The sequence below is a fragment of the Terrapene carolina genome, unplaced genomic scaffold (assembly GCF_002925995.2).
Source record: "Terrapene carolina triunguis isolate 2854851 unplaced genomic scaffold, T_m_triunguis-2.0 Scaffold112, whole genome shotgun sequence".
Taxonomy (NCBI): domain Eukaryota; kingdom Metazoa; phylum Chordata; order Testudines; family Emydidae; genus Terrapene; species Terrapene triunguis.
The window spans coordinates 9,447,475-9,464,256 of NW_020664463.1; the positions used below are offsets into that span (position 1 = coordinate 9,447,475).

The following is a 16,782-nucleotide window of genomic DNA, read 5'->3' on the forward strand; positions in this document are numbered from 1 at the left end:
CAGTTTGTTTACCTGCCGTGTCTGCAGGTTCGGCCAATCACGGCTCCCACTGGCCACGGTTCGCCGCTCCAGGCCAATGGGGGCGGCGGGAAGCGGTGCGGGCTGAGGGATGTGTTGGCTGCGACTTCCTGCAGCCCCCGTTGGCCTGGAGCAGCGAACCGTGGCCAGTGGGAGCTGTGATCGGCCGAACCTCTGGACATGGCAGGTAAACAAACTGGCCCGGCCCGCTAGGGTGCTTACCCTGGCGAGCAGTGTGCAGGAGGTTGCCGACTCCTGGACTAGATGACCTCCTAAAGTCTGTTCCAACCCTGACATTCTATGAATTGTAGGTGGCTTAAAAGTGGTTTGTATAATTGTTAGATGATCCCACACATATAGTAAAAGCGATGGCTTTACCGATAGTCCCTAAAGGAGGGGAATTGTGATTGTTCTTCCTGTTTGGCTCATTCAGAATCTGTGCTGCTGCTGAGTTAGTGAATATTTGCTGCTCTGAATAAAGCCTGAATTGAAATCCAAATGCTGCGAGCATGCTTCATAATTACGAGGGAACCAAACTCCGGGGATGTTTGTGTGCAGGAGATTAAGGGAATGCAGAGCTGGAGGAAGCTGTTCCTGTTTCCCCTCACCGCTCTGGTTTAGGCAACTTTCCGCAGGGTGCCACAAGTTGCGGGGGTCTAGTTGGGTACCACTATGTGTTGCAAGAAGTAGATCTTTGGGGGAAGGTGTGTGTTGGGGGCGGGGGAGAGGAGTTGCAAAGACGTTGATCTTTGGTGGGTGAGGGAGAAGAGTGTGGCAAGAAGTTGAACTTTGGTGATTTGGGGGAAACTCTGTATATGATTTCGAGCTTGTACCAGTTCTAAACAATCTGCGTAGGAAACATCGCAAAGAGAGATACGGTGTTGCAGCAGTGGGATTGCTTTTTAGTGAATCCCAAGGCGGGTTTGTTTACACCTTCCTTTTGGGATCTGAGGTTAAGTAATAATAATAATAAACAATAGCTATAATAAAGTGCCCAACTTTTGCTTTCACAGAGCTTCATGAAATCACCGCCTCCCCTGCCAAGAGACACGGGGGAAATCGCATCCACCCCCTGCCCCAACCCACCCTTATTTCCAGCAGGACTCTCGCTCCAACCCTGGAATGCATAAAATTATCTGACTTGATCTGAGTGACTATTCCCGGCCCCAATCAGCTGGCGCGTGTGGGCTGCCGTTCCAGCCCCTCCCCGGCTCTCTGTGGCCCTTCCCCGCGGGGAGGGAGGTCTCTGGAACTGGAGTGACGTAAGCTCCCAGCTCAGTCCCCGCTTGGGTTCCCCTGACATGGTGTGAGAGGCGGAGAGCGAGCCCAGGACGGGAAGAGGGGCGATCGATGGTTTACGAGGCTGCCTAGGGAGAAAGAGCCGCTCTCAGCCTGGGAGAAGGTGTAGCAGAACTTTGAGGAAGGGACTTGGCTGTTACCCACCCAGGTAAGTGGGTCTGATTGCACTTTGGTGGCAGTCAGGGAAAGAGGGTGGTATTGCAACACCGTGCTGTCTGCAGCTGCTGTTCCCGGGGCTCAGCTTCCCTCTGCAGCTCCTGCTCCTCCTTCCAAAACAAAACCAGTCACTTTTCCTTCTCTCTTGGCCTTTGGGTTTCTTTATTTTAACTCACTTCAAGCGCACGGCTGTTCAGTAACGGATCGTGCAAAGCTACCAGTGAAGGGTGGTGAGAGAGTACCTATTTCAGTCTGCTTTATAACATTACGGTGTTTGTGTTTAATGGGAATGTTTCTGTAGAAGGTTTGTTTGCAGTAGTTGAAAGGATTTGGTGGTGGTGGTGGTGGTGGTGGGGGGGGAGGTAACAGAGTCTGAAGGAAAATGCAGGGAGCTTGCAGCCAGAAAAACAGGAGAGGGTGAGAGAGAGAGAGAGAGAGTGTGTGTGCTTTGTAGTACATTTCAAATCTGGTGTTTGTAAGGATCTGTGTGTGTTTTAAATTGTTTCTCTCTCTGAAGAAATGGGGGAGGAAGGATTTCTTGAAAAAGAGAACCTGTTGTCTTCAGGTGCCATGAGTTTCTGGCTTCAGGCTCACACCATATTATGTGGAAAAGAGAACAGGAAGCGTTGGTTGGTTATAATGCTGTCTCAAAGAACATACTTAATTTGTTGCAATTTAGTGACTGAGACTCTGGTTCTCAATGAAATCATCTAATAGAATTAAAATGCATTAGCATTGTGGGTTCTATCATCCCCCCAAAAAGACTGCAGGTGATTTTGATGTAATTAAAAATCTGCACTCAATAAGTTATTTGCATTCTGTGGGAGGCTGTGTGAAATTCAGCTACATGTGTTAATTGCAAACCTGTCTCTAAATCTAATGGAAAGCAGCCTCTTGGGGAAACATTTCAGTTGAACAGCACAGATATTCCTGCTCATCTCAGCCACTTCTCACCCCCCCCCCCTTAATTTTAACACAGGAACATTTTCTGTTGCTTTAAAAGTTCTGCTCTGTCTGGAAAACGAAGGGCTCATGTGAACATAGATGTCTGTGAAACTGGAGGCCACAATAAAGTGAGGAGACTGTCTGGGTATTGCTTATTCATTGCAGCAAGACAAATCCACCTTTTGACTACTAAAATATGGTAAAGGTTGAGCTACTTGTGTCAGGTTGGTAGGTAATAAACTGTTCAAAATTTTAAAAGCTACACCTGCCTGTGTTACTTCTACTTTGATGTTTAATTTAGAGATTGTATGGCCACTCGTTGGGGGGAGGGAATAGCTTTCTCCCATCAACAGGCATTGCCTGTTTCTGGATCTTTAGCCAGGGTTTAACTGAAAGAGTCTAGGGTGATGAGTCATGTTTCTAATTCCAGTTTGCTTTCCTTAGTCCAAAGGAAACTAACCCCCTTTCCTCTCCACCTTGTGTCATCTCCACAAGGCAATGGGAATCCGTTTCACTGTGAATAAATGGCTAGCTGACACTCAGACTCATGGCACTAGACTGGTGTATATCGAATGGCATCGCCAGCCCTGCCGATGGGAATGAAAACTCGATGTGATTTGTGCTCCTCATCGGGGAATGTCTGTATTGGGAAAGTAAACAGGTGATGACAAAATTTAGACTACTGGACTCTTTGCTAACTGGCCACTTAATAGGCTTGAAAAATGAAGTTCATTAGAAGGGCTAAATTTAAACATGCCATACTTCTGTTACTGCATAATACAGTGCATTATAGCAGGAGGGTTGAGGTTGAATCTGTGTTTTGGGTTGCCATACTGTGGGCACCAGAGTGTATTTATAGACAGTCACTAGCTACAAGCCATGGAGAGAGACTGCTTTTAGGAAAGTGGTGAGGAAAAGGTGTGCTTAGGTTTAAGCTCTAACAATTCCGGAATTTAGTAGTACTCTTCCAAATACAACCACTAAAATGCTAGGTGCACCTTGAATTAGCAATGTTTCCCTCTCCAGGGCCCGGTCTACGCACAGTTCTTGTAGAACTATTTTGGTTAAGCTTTTTTGCCAGAATATTTATACCAGTACAACCCCTAGCGTGGATGAAGCTATTCCAGTATAAAGATGCCTCTAGCTAGTAGTTTATTTACCTTCCCTTATGGCAATAGTTATGCTGGTGTAACTGTATCCAAACAAGGGGGATTGTATCCCTTTGACTCTTAAACATAGATGCTTGTCTATGCACAAGAGTTGTATTGCTTTAACTATACCTATATAGCTATACCTATATAGATAACGTTCAGTTATCTTGGGAGCTTTCAAAGGCTTTGCTGTTTTGGTTTGGTTTGACCCAGACAGGATTTCAGTAGTACAATGTGTAAGTGGCTTGTTGGAGAGACAAAGGGGGTGAGTTAATATCTTTTATTGGGCCAACTTCTGTTGGTGAGTTGGTGCAATAAAAGATATTACCTCACCCACTTTGTCCCTCTGATATCCTGGGACCCACACGGCTACAACTACACTGCATAAGTCATTCCTTCTGGCACATACTGAAATGGCAGCAGGGCTGAGCAAAACAAATATCTGCATTCCTCAAAGCGAAAATGTTCTTCATGCTTGTGTGATCAGATATCTGACAATAAAATGTCTTGGTGTGTCAAATCCAGATTTATTGCTTCTATTAAAGGCAAGAGTCAGAGCTTAAGAATTTACATTCCTGAAGAGCAAGTGTGACTGACTTCTAATTTTTGGTAACATCGTAAGTGTAGATTTCAATAAAATCAGTAGCAAGGTAATCAGTGAGGCAGCATTATAGCACTGGGTTGGGAACCAGGAGACCTGGGTTCTGTTCTGTGCTCTGATGCTGACTTGATGTATCAAGTCTTCTAAGCTCTGAGTGCCTCACTTTCCTCATGTCTGGACTGGGGATAATATCTACCTTGCAGGGATGTTAGTGAGGCTCAGTCCATTAATGATGGTATCGTGCTTTAAGATCCTCTCCTGGAAAGTGCTACAGAAGTGATATGTATTGCATTATTTATTAATTCATAACCTGGATTTAAAAAAAAAACACCCTGTTTTCAGTTAGCCAAAGTGATGCTGATATGATAGCAAATATGTATTCTATTGTTCACTGATTAAGATTGGTGTTATCGGTCCTGGAATACAAAGTTTGTTACTTTTCTCCTCAAAGTCAATGGGAGTTGCATATGTTTATCTGGGAGCAGAGTTTGGCCTGGAGGGTGGCGATTCTCTAATTTCAGTGGCGTCACGTCAGTTTTTGAAGCATGCTTCCTTGGAGCAAGGCACTGTTACGCTTAGCATTCATTAACCCTCTTACATGAATGTCACGGATGGCCTGAGCCAGTGTTCAAATCCAGTGTATTCATAGCTGGATTTTTGGTTTGGTCCCATTTCTAGTTAGTGTTGCATTTAACAGCTTGACTGAAGGATATTTAAGTGGGTCCGTCCTGCCCACTGGTATTAAAAAAGAAATCCACATTCCTTTATTTAAAGTTCTCTGTGTTGTAGTAATTCTGGTCAGGAATATAACTAGTTTACTGAATACCTGTGAAATTTAGGGGACATACGGAGACAATTTATGCTCTATAAACAACTTGAAGTCCGTTACATGAGGTGTAAGTCAGCACTGAATCTGGTCCATTCTGCTACCTGGGCTGTCCTCTGCTCTGAGCCACAGGGGTATGGGGTGTTGGTAAGATTCCTTCCTTCCCAGCTCCACCCACCACCCCCATTCACTATTGCCACTAAACTGCTCTGTAGCCCAAACGCATACCTCCCACTGGGAAGGATCTACATGGCAGAAGGTCTTTGGGATTCACATCTTCCACAGCGCATCCTGCCTGCACACTCAACCATCCCCTGCAGAGCTCAGCTTTACGCAAGGGGTCCATACCCTGCATGGCCCCTTGAGGCCCTGCTTCCCTCACCTGGTGCAGAGGAAATGCCTAAGTTCTACTGCCAAGGGAAGCCTCTGCAACCACAGATTTTGCCCTTGATGTACACACCTGTTCCCTCCAAATTCTTGATCAAGACTTCCCCTCCCCCCCGAGAATCCACCCTAGAGTTTACATAAAGCCCTTAGATGGTGAGCTGTTTGCAGAAGGGATTTTATCTCCTTATGTGTTTGTACAGTGCCCACAAAGGCACCTAGGTGGGCGAGGGGCATTTAGCTGCTACCACAGTAGAAATAGTTATAGTCCAGTGCATGTTGGGATAGGAGAGAGGAGATAATGGAGTGCCATGTGAAGACTCCTGCAGTTCAGATATGGTCAGCAAAGCTTCCAGGTATGTACCTTGCTTTTGTCTCCATGCCTCTGTAACCACTTGCAGAGCTCTCATCATGGAGATATGCATGTCAGCAGGACGGTGTACCAGAGACAGCCGCTTCTGTTGTTGAACTCATTATTTTCAGGCTTCAAAGAAAAATTCAAACTCTTCTGCAGCTGTAAAGCTACACAATTACTGTGTGACCTATTTCTATCTTGCATGTTAAAAATCTGAATATGGAAAAGTTATTAAATATTCTAAGCTGATAAATTCTGACTGACTTTTTTAGAGGCCAGATTTACTGTATATTTCTGTGGTGAGGTTAATCTCAAATAGAGACCTGATGATGAGGATGATGTCCCCTAGCTCGCATATAAGCTCTTTTCAACCCTAAATCTCTTTAAGTGCCCTACAAAGGGGATCCGAATCACTATCCACACTTTTCAGATGGGGAAACTGTAGCCTAATAAAAACAATTAACTCCAAACACCCTGGAATCTTTGCATATGTACAGTTAACAGTGATCTCCCCTAATAGTGGTCGCTCACTGTTACCAATCATTCATAGGTAGCGCGTGAGTCCTCTGTTTGGGGAGGCTCACACATGAGCGCCGGAAGCAACTGAGAAGTGGGGAGGAGCCACCGGTGCCTGGACTGTGGCCTTGCCCCCACCCTATCTCTTCCCCCTGAGGCCCCACCTGCTCACTTCTCTCCACCCCCTCCCCCAAGGACTTCCCACCCGTTGCTCGCTCCTATCTGCCTCCTTCCTGGTACGGGGGGGCCACGGCCTCATCACTTTTTCCCGCCTTAGGTGAGCAAAGCGGGAGGAGGGGCTGGAGAGGAGTAAGCGGTGGGTGACAGGAGGCCTCAGGGGAAGAGGTGGAGTTGGGGCAGGAAGAGGCAGAGGGGGGTTGGTGTGGAGCATGGGCGGGCCCATAGTCCAGGTGCCAGTGGTGGTTCTCCCCCTTCCCCCACACCTATGGAATTTCGCTTCTGGTGCTCCAAAGGTGCTGGTGGGCCGCCCGTGCAGTCATTTCATTAGTAAACTTGCTCTGGCTCTGGGACCTAATCTTGACATGCCTTAGCAAGAGACAGTCTCTTCCCTAAGGAGCTTACAGTCTAGTAGGGTGACCAGACAGCAAGTGTGAAAAATTGGGACAGAGGGTGGGGGGCAGTAGGCGTCTACATAAGAAAAAGCCTCAAATATCGGGACTGTCCCTATAAAATTGGGACATCTGGTCACCCTGCAGTCTAGGGGGAAGATATTCAAAGGCACAAAGGGGAGTTAGAGGCCCAACTAAGTGTATGCCCACACTGTAATCACAGGGTATGATTGCAGTTTCTGTAGACATACCTGAGCTAACTTTGATCTAGCTAGCTCAGGTACTGGAGCAGTGAAGCCTTGGCAGCGTAGGCTTCCGCGCAGGCTAGACAGCTGAGTAATTACTCAGAGTTCTGGATGGCCTTGTATAGCCCACGCTGCTGCAGCTTCACTTCTCCAGTAGGTAGAGCAAAGCTAGTTCAGGTATGTGTGCATGAGCTGCAATGACTCCCCCTTAGAAAGTGTCGTCCCACCCTTTCCTCATAATCTTTTTAGTAGAACTGGTCAATAATTATATTGCAACATCATTTAAAAATAAAAGAAATACTGAGCCTGATTCTCCTCCCACACCAGTTTTATACCTAACTCTGACTTCAGTGAGACTCAGGAATAACTCCACTGCTGTGAGAGGTGAATTGGGCCCTGCTCAGTTTTGAGATGAGTATCCAGTACTCTTGTATTAGGTAGGTGATCTGAAAACTGTGAAGAAACTGCTTAGAGCTATGTAAAGACAGTTTCAGAAATCCAGATAATATATAGCAAGTTTATCTTCAACATGCTTTACGAATGCTAATCTTCACAGCACCTTGTGAGAGAGGGTGAGTATTATCCCTAAGAGGTATTTGTCTTGCCCGAGGTTTTTGAAGGAGTGGGTATCAAATCCAGAATTAGAACTCAGTCCTCTTCTTGGAGCATTAAACTATGTTTCTCTAGCCAATAGGTTACCTGGAAATATGAATGCTTCACTGTTGGGTAGGGGGGTGCACAGGAATTTAAATCTGACTGCTTTTGGAGGGGCATGTTAGAGCAGCAGCTGTGGGCTGGAGCAGCAGCTGGGGATGGGTCCAGGGCTGGCACAGAAAAAATATATTTTTAGACAAATATTGAGGATGGGGGGGGCCATGCCCCTGCTTGCCCCCCTCTTGTGCATGCTCCTGCTGTTGGGTTACATATCTAACTATTTCGCTTCACAGTTGTTGTACAGCCAAGGCTTCCAATGATGATTACATCAAGTGAGGAAAACAATGGTTATATCAGTGGGATACTGTGTTTTCAGATCTTTCCTGTGGAGGTTGGCCTTGTTTATTTGTTTTTAAACAAAATATCCAGCCAGGGGATTAACTGTGAACATTTTCCAGGGTGCTGTGATTTATGCAGTCACTTTTCTGACTGAACAAGATGACTTGTATTTTTGATTCAGATCAAACTAAGGATAGTGGCTCTCTCTGCTATTTTTCTAATTGTAGGGAACAAACTGTTCATTACCAGTATGGGGTTTATTATTTTTACTAAGGGTTGGAATTTTCTGTTAATAATCAGTCATCAAACTGGATTTGCAAACACTTACCTGTGATGTGTGTTGTCCTTCCTATGAACTTATATGGTTTCCCCACGTTTGTAGCTTTTATTCCTTTCTATCTTTGTTGTGGACTGGAAAAATATGGTGAAATGTAAAAGCTTGATTTTTTTTGCGATGAATATGTGCCTGGTTTTGTCAAAAGCCCAAACTAAACCAACCATGTAATAGAGCTGATTGTGCTGCATGGAAATGTTTAAATAACATATTGCAGCCATGGCCTTTCTTAGGCCTCAGTCATTCCCTCCTGCGTGGAAATAATTTGTGAGGGAAGGGGACATTTACCTGAAAACTTGGGCAAGGTTTGGCAAGGCCGGAGACCAAGCCCTTGATTAGCTGTGGAACTGTGAGAAATCGCTACTCAAACACCATGGATCCCACATCAAGATGTGCTGCTCCTCCACATTTCTCTCATGGTGGAAAGGGTACTTCTGCAACTGAAGCAGCACTGCCTTGTGTGCCAGGCTCCAGTTAAACCCTGTGTTTCCTCTGAATGTGGAGGGAGTAACACTGCTTTAATACTCCCTCAGCTTTAGGCAGAAATGGTCCTATCTAGGCAGGACATGCTGCATAGGCTGTTCCTCTCCTCCACTCCTGGCCTGCTCCACCTCTTCCCCCGCAAGCATTTTAATAGGGTGAATGTAAATGTATACCGGGGTCGGCAACCTTTCAGAAGTGGTGTGCCGAGTCTTCATTTATTCACTCTAATTTAAGGTTTTGCATTCCAGTAATATATTTTAACGTTTTTGGAAAGTCTCTTTCTAGAAGTCTATAATATATAACTAAACTATTGTTGTATGTAAAGTAAGTAAAATTTTTAAAATGTTTAAAAAGCTTCATTTAAAATTAAATTAAAATGCAGAGCCCCCCAGACCGGTGGCCAGGACCCAGGCAGTGTGAGTGCCACTGAAAATCAGGTCGCGTGCCGCCTTTGGCACGCATGCCATTGGTTGCCTACCCCTGATGTATACTCTAGGAATGAAGAATGTAGGCCATGCTTATGTGATGGGGGACTATCCTGTGAAGCAGTGACTGAAAAAGACTTGTGGTTCGTGGTGGATAATCCAGCTGAACGTGAGCTCCCAGTGCAATGCTGTGGTGAAAAAAGCTAATGCAGTCTTTGGATGTATAAACAAGGGAATCTCAAGTAGGCATAGAGAGGTTGTTTTACCTCTGTATTTGGCACTGGTGTGTGACCACTGCTGGAATAGTGTGTCCAGTTCTGGTGTCCACAATTCAAGAAGGATGTTGATAAATTGGAGAAGGTTCAGAGAAGAGCTACAAGTATGATTAATAGCTTTGAAAATCTGCCTTGCCGTGATTGACTTAAGGAGCTTCATTGATTTACCTTAACAAAGAGAAGGTTAAGGGGCAACTTGATTACAGTCAGTAAGTACCTACACGGGGAACAAATATTTAATGATTGGCTATATAATCTAGCAGAGAAAGGTAGAACATCATCCAAAGGCTGGAAATTGAAGGTAGACAAATTCAGACTGAAAATCAGGTGTAAAAATTTACCGGTGAGAGTAATTGACCATTGGAATAACTTACCAGTGGTGGATTCTCCATCACTGACCATTTTTAAATCACACTCAGATGTTTTTCTGAAAAATCTGCTCTAGGAATTATTTGGGGGGAATTTCTATGGCATATGTTAGACTAGAGGATCATTATTGTCCTTCTTGGCCTTGGAATCTGTAACTATGAAAAGTCATCTCAAGTGCACAGAAAGTTTTATCTATGCAGACAGTGGAACATTCTCTTCCCTTGTACAGCTACCCACAACATTTTTCAAGACATTCCTACAGTTTTCTCTCTGCTGCACTGCAGAATGGAGAGGAACATACAGTAGGGGTTTGTGTTCTCTATGGTTTATGTTGGAGTCCCTTTAATTTGGGGCCCGAGAGATGAGTATGTGTGAATAGAAATGTTTGTGGTTTTCAGTTTCAGCACAAATGTACATTTAATACTTCCTCTTGTGTTGTGAACTGCAAATACAATTACAAAACATGTTAAGTCCTGGGAATCAGACAATGAAAATAACTCTACATGTAGATCCATTGTAGTTTCATTTTCTGTATCCCATCCAAATGTAAAAAGTAAAGTCCATCTAAAGAGACAGCCACAGCTTTTAACTGGGAAAGCAGCTTATTTAAGAGCCTAAATATAGATTTAAGTTTCTACTTAGTTAGAACTTTTTTGAGCTAACTGCATAAATGGTGGACAGACTTATATTTTTTAAAATGTTTTAATATTACAAAGTGTTATTGATAAGAAATATGTTCTAGTAGTAGTAATAATGCATGTGTAGCACTTTTACATCTTCAAAACACAAATGTTAATCCCCACAAACATCCTTGGGCTGTAGATAAATATCATCCCCATTCATCACATGGGGAGAGTTAGGCAGGAAGTTTGAGTGACTTGTCTAAGACCAGAGAGGAAATCAGCTTCACAGCTTGTATTAAAATCAGGACTTCCTGACGCCCAGTCCTCTGTTCAGACCACAGAACAGTGCTTCTCTAGCCAAGGCATTAGAGCCAGGACTAGAGCTAACTAAAGAGTTCCCGATGGCCAGTGCTGTGATTTTTTTTTTTTTTTTTTAAATCTTGACGTCTTTGTAACAGCAGATTGCATGGGTGGGTACATTAACATTGACACCCATCCACTGGGCACGGTACTTCAGCCCTTACATGAGTGTTCTTATGGGAACAGTCCCATTGACTTTACTGAAACTTCTGATGGGAAGTTGTATGCTGATCTGTCTATGTAGGTGTATGCTTGTCCCCCTTCATTGTTTGCTTATAAAACTTATTGGGGAGAGTAAGGTTCAGACTTATGAACCATCTACTGCAGTACCTGAATTCCTTTATCATAGGACATAGATGGGAATCTAATTATAGCACTTAAAGTTTTAAAACATACTGATTTAGACAAGTAATTATTTTCAAAGGCTTTTATGGCACCATATGAGACTGGTTTGAGAGAGCAGCTTTATTTGACTGTTTTTCATGAGAGAAGTGATTAAAATAACAGAGGGATGGAAAAGTCGGGCCATAAAATGGGTGATGGGCTTCAGGGGGAGTTTATTTTGGCTAACTGTGTACTTGTTTAATGACTGGTCATAAGTGTCTTACCTACAAATTGACTAGTCAATAACTGCCACTGGAAAATGTAGAACTTATACTTCAAATATAAAAATAGAATCCAAGTTCTCGTTACCAAAAGCTTATCAAACACTTGAATGTTTGAAAGGGGAATTGAAACTGGATTTAAGCTGGAGACCTGCAAAATAGCAAGATGGATTTTTTTTTAAATTACTGTAACAAAAAACAAAACCAAACCCTCTTGTTTTCAAGGCCCTGCCCTATAGTGCCTTGTCTGAATGACCGAAGGATAAAATTAAGACCACACATGCATTTACTAAATTAACAGGGTGGTGGTTTGGTACTAGCAGAAAAGGTGACACTCTGCTGAGTCTGTGACAGCTTTACACGTCGCTGCCCATCTGTTGTCTGTAGCCTGCAAAGTCCTCTGAATTCTAATACTACACCAGTTACGTGATTCAACTGTTCTTGGACTGAATGGTTTTAATTTAAAACAGCGCTAGTATTAGGTGAGTTCAGCCAGAGTGCCTACGTTCAGAGATAATGCTGACTCTGCCTCCTTAATTAATTGTGCTGTACACTTTTCCTTCCTGCAAAAAAACCCCCATTCAGCCGCACGAATCAAGAAAACTGGAACAATTCTCCCCTGTTGCACCCATGAAGGCTGCAGAACCCTCAGAGTCAAATCCCATACCTGGTGTAGGCAGGTTCAGTTGAAGTCAGTGGGAATTAAGTGTGTTTATCCCCAGGGATGATTTGGCCCTTTGTTTCTTCTTCTTTGTATTACAGTAGCACCTATAAGCCAACTTTTGGACACTGTACAAACACACAGCCCATACCTCAAAGAGTGTACTATCTAAACAGACAAGGCGGACAATGGGTGAGAGAGGAAACAGCTGCAAAGAGAGGTGAAGGTCACACACAGGATCAGTGACAGAGCAGGAAATAGAGCCCAAGTCTCTTGGCTCCCAGTCCTGTGGCTTACCCACTGGACTGCTGCTTCCTCCAAACGTTTTTGCTTTTGTCTGTCATCAGATTCTCCAATTATAAGGAAATGGTCAGTTTCTTGAAAAGCGGCAGTTTGCATCATGAGTTGAATTTTCCTAAAGTTTAGAGGTGATCCAAAACCTGGGTTTTGGTTCAGGCTTTTTAAAAGGATCAGAATCACCCACAAAGTCTGGAGGTGCATTTCCCCAAAGTTTGGAAGTGTTCAGATCAGGGTTATACAACTCAGGTCTGTCTCTTGTAAATGTGAGTATATCTTGGCTAAACAGTGCCTGAGGATCAGGCAGAAATATCACTCTTCCACAGGGATTTGAAAGGGGGTGAGCATAGCACAGATCAGTTGTTTAGGATGGCCCAGACCAAGGGGAGTTTGTAATAATATGCAATAAGATTAAGAAAAAGAAAATGTAGGTTCACCGGAGGCAGGAGACTTCTGAAAATGAGTAAGTAAAATTGACAGGTAAAGATGTGTGTAGGGCCAAATTAAGATCATGTGATATATGACTCAAAACAGGATTCTAATAATTGTCATTAATGCCTTCCCTGGGGAGCCTTTGCTGCTTAGACTGCATCTCAGGAAAGACTTCCTGCTGCTGGGAGACATGCTGTTGGACTTCTATAGAAATTACTCCAACAACCTATAGTTCAATAGAGAATCCATTTCTGCTGGAGAATCCTGTAGGCTGGTATTAAACGTTCTGTGGAAAGGTGGTTATTCATGATTACATTTCAAAGGACTTTTTCATAAGGGATGCTGACCGGGAGATGGACTGGATGAGCTTTAATGTGATTTTCTCATTATGTATGTTCATAGATGCCTCTCATGTCTTGGATTTTTTGAGTCTGGGTCTTCTGAATCTCAGATTACTACCTTAACCACTAGACTCTCTTGAGCAGATTTTAAAAAAATCCACCAACAACCACCAGGTATTTTCAGGGAACCTGTCCATTGTAGATAACTGGGGTGTGTTAGGCACTCCAAATGCAATGGTGGTGGGTGGGATATAAAAATCAAGTAGAACAGAATTGGGTAACTGGGATACCATGGCAATTTCCTCTATTTCCATCCCTAGTTGTACAGAATATAAGTCAGGGCATGATATGGCTCAGTAAGAGGTAGGTGCACTGAGATGCCTGGGTTAGCAAGCCGTAGGAGTTAGTCCCTCCGTGCAGGAAGAAGGAAGTGCTAGCTGGGAAAGCCCTGTTCTGCTGGACTTTAGTCTGCCTGCCTGCACAAAACCATCCTTCTGATGAATTCCATTTTAAAATTGGGACAAAGGAAACTTTTTGAGTTCTTAATTGAAATCTCCGTGGAAAGTTTTCATTTTGACAGGGCCCTGAAAAGCCAGTCAGTTGGATTTCCAAAGCCTGTGGTATTTGTGTTGCACCCAACTGAGGTTCATTTAACCTGTCACAGCACCTTATTTGTTTAAAGAAACATCTGGGAAGGTTTGGAAATATTTCCTGGCTAAGCTCTTGTAGATAGGTTTCCAACATTCTCTCTCTTTTAATTATTTCAGTAGATGTGCTTCAGTCATCCAATGGGCCTATTTTTCTTGCTGTATCCAGGGCTGAGGCCGGCATTTGCTATGGGGTAAAGGTAGAGGGAATTCTCGAGGTGGTCACGCAAGTGGAGGAGGACATATGTTTCTACTCACCATCCTTCTGGCAACAGTTACTTTCTTTTGGTCTACACCCTGTTGGCAACCACATATATAAACCCATAGCTTCTAGCTGAAAGCATCTTCTAGGGGTCGGTATGGGCTGGTTATAATAACGGGAGAAGCTGTAGGGTCGGCATTTTTAACACTGTTATCTAAGTCTGCTCTTGATACTGGTAAAAACATCGGTATCCTGTCTACACTACCGTGTACACTCCCACTAGATCTAATTCATCACAGCATAAAAAAGCCCGAAGGTGGTGATGCCACTCTAAGGGTATGTAGGTGGAGCCTACGCCGAAGGAAGGGGTTTTTCTGTTGGTATAGGAATACCACTTTCCCAGATGATTAGTTATGTTGACAACAGGGATGTAAATATCTGTTAAAGTTAATGGGTTAAACAATAAAATTGTTTAACCAGTTAACCGTTAACCAAGGTTGCTCCAGCGGGCCAGTGTGGGGTGGCAGGGGCTGGGGTCCCACTGGGCCAGCCGGGGTTGGGGTCCCACCAGGGCTGCAGTCCTCCTGGGGCTGCCGGCCTGGGGTCCCGCCTGCCCTCCAGGCCCGGTGTGGCCGGCCGCCGGGGTAAACGGTTAAGGTCCAGTTAACGGTAAGCCTAATGCTTACCGGTTAACCAATTAACCTTCTACATCCCTAGTTGACAGGAGCTCTGAGGGCTATGTCAGCATAGTTGTGTTGGTTTGGGGGGCGAGGAGGGGGAAGGAAGAGGGGGAGGTTTCACACACCTGACAGACATAGCTATGCTGCTGTAACTCTAAAGTGTGTAGACCAAGTCTAGGCAACTTTCTGGGGGAGCTTAAAACTGATTGATCCATTTCTCCCTTTTGTCCCCCTCCTACGTCTCACTGCCCCAGTGGAAGCAAAGAAAGTAACATTGACGATACATCCACCCCGCCACCTCCAGGGTTCTTTCTGTTACTTAAAAAGTGCTTTATAAGTGAGTTTAACCTTAACAGTGAAGATGTCACTGCAATAATAGTTAGTTTCTTGTTCACCATTCCTTTGTCAGTTGCACGGCTGGCTTTGCTTCAGATTGTTCATGCAACACAGAGATAAAAAAAACAAATGATGTCGTTCTAAGGGTGGTGCAAGTACACTTCCTGCTTGTTTTAGTGAGTTGTTCCACAGAGATAATTCTGTGGGTTTAGCTCTATTGCTGTGATTAATTCTGAAATTAATTTTTAAAAATATTTTGGTAAGTGAGAGAAATGTTTTTTTGTTTTTTAATGTAAGGTAAAAAAAATCTCTTACTAGATTTCACTGTATTTTTAGAATGAGATCTGAATCCCTAATTTTTGCATAGCTTTATCCACATGGCAGAGAGTAAGGACGTATACGTGGAAAAGTCTTATAATTGCTTGTCATGCTGGTTGGTCATCACACAAGGTAGAAAGAGACCCTTCTATACTAAAGCTGAGGCTGAGGTGTCCATATAATAGAAGGGATGCCAGCGTTCTCCTAGGGTGACTTCAGACAGCATGATCAAAATTGATAACTGACGGTCAGATTGCTGTATAGTCTGTAAAAGTAACTATAGTTCAGCTGTTCGAAAGGAGGGTTAAGAGTAGAGTGGCTCAGCTCAGCTGATAATCCATCACTAGGCTGTAACGCATGGGGAAAGTAGAAACAACTTAAGGAGGAATCTTCTTACCTATTATGCCAAGGTCTATAAACTTGTTGCTATTCTAGATAAGATTTCTAAGTTAACCATTCAGAGGCATCCATGCCAGTTACTGGGCAGCTGTTGGCTCTAGGCAGTAGCTTATTTGTAGTGGCAATCATGGAAACTTCCCCTAGTGACTTGGTTCTACATATTCTAGAACTTGCCAGCTATTGAATGTATTTTCCTTCCCTCTTCTGTAGTTTGCATTGCAGTTGCGAAGTATGTTGAAAGTGGAGTTCCACGCTAACACGAGCAATGCTGCTATAACAGAGCCCCTGCAGGAATCCAGAGCACCACCCGTCAGACCAGCGCTATGGCTACTAGCGTGGCTGGCAGTTGTACTGTATGACCACAGAGACCCCCTTCTTCTGGACAAGGTGTATGCCACAGCCCTGGCTGGAACTGGCAGCTAGACATGTTGTTTTGGACACGGGTGTGGGGTTATCCCCTTCTCCCCTCTGTGTTGTACAGGCATGGGGCTTAGAGGCAGTATACAAGGCTTGTTGGAGGCAGAGGAAGAGCTGGAAGCTGGCTGTGCTAACAGCTTTATTGCACTTATGTGGCAGTTCCATGCTAATAGCAGGTTGAGTTACTAGCATGGAACTCCTGTGATTATAGATCCAACCCCCTTCAGCCCACATCTTTGAGGCCTTTTGGGGTTTATACGTTCTCCTTCCATTCCCCCTCTTCCTAGGAATTTTACAACTAAATCAACTCGCTGTGGGTAGTTATGACAGTAGGAATGAAAAACAGAACTGGCTCCACTGTGATATGAAAAGTACTTGTGAAATATCTATGGAAGAGATGGTACCTTACATTCCTTCAGGACATACTTGAAATTATTTGCATTAGTGAAGCAATTATTGCAAGTTTGTGCAATAAACATGTTCGCTTATTGTAGTAACTTCTCTCTCTTCAATTTTGTAG

At 44.0% G+C, this 16,782-nt stretch overlaps 1 protein-coding gene across 1 annotated transcript in view; it reads left to right on the forward strand.

The window, feature by feature from the left end:
• The first annotated feature begins 1,655 nt into the window (after positions 1 to 1,655).
• PPFIBP1 (PPFIA binding protein 1) overlaps positions 1,656 to 16,782 on the forward strand; it is a 173,721-nt gene continuing 158,594 nt past the window's right edge. The window contains exon 1 of the mRNA XM_024214071.3: positions 1,656 to 1,703. The gene's annotated coding sequence lies outside the window, so the exon portion shown is untranslated. The remainder of the gene's footprint in view (positions 1,704 to 16,782) is intronic.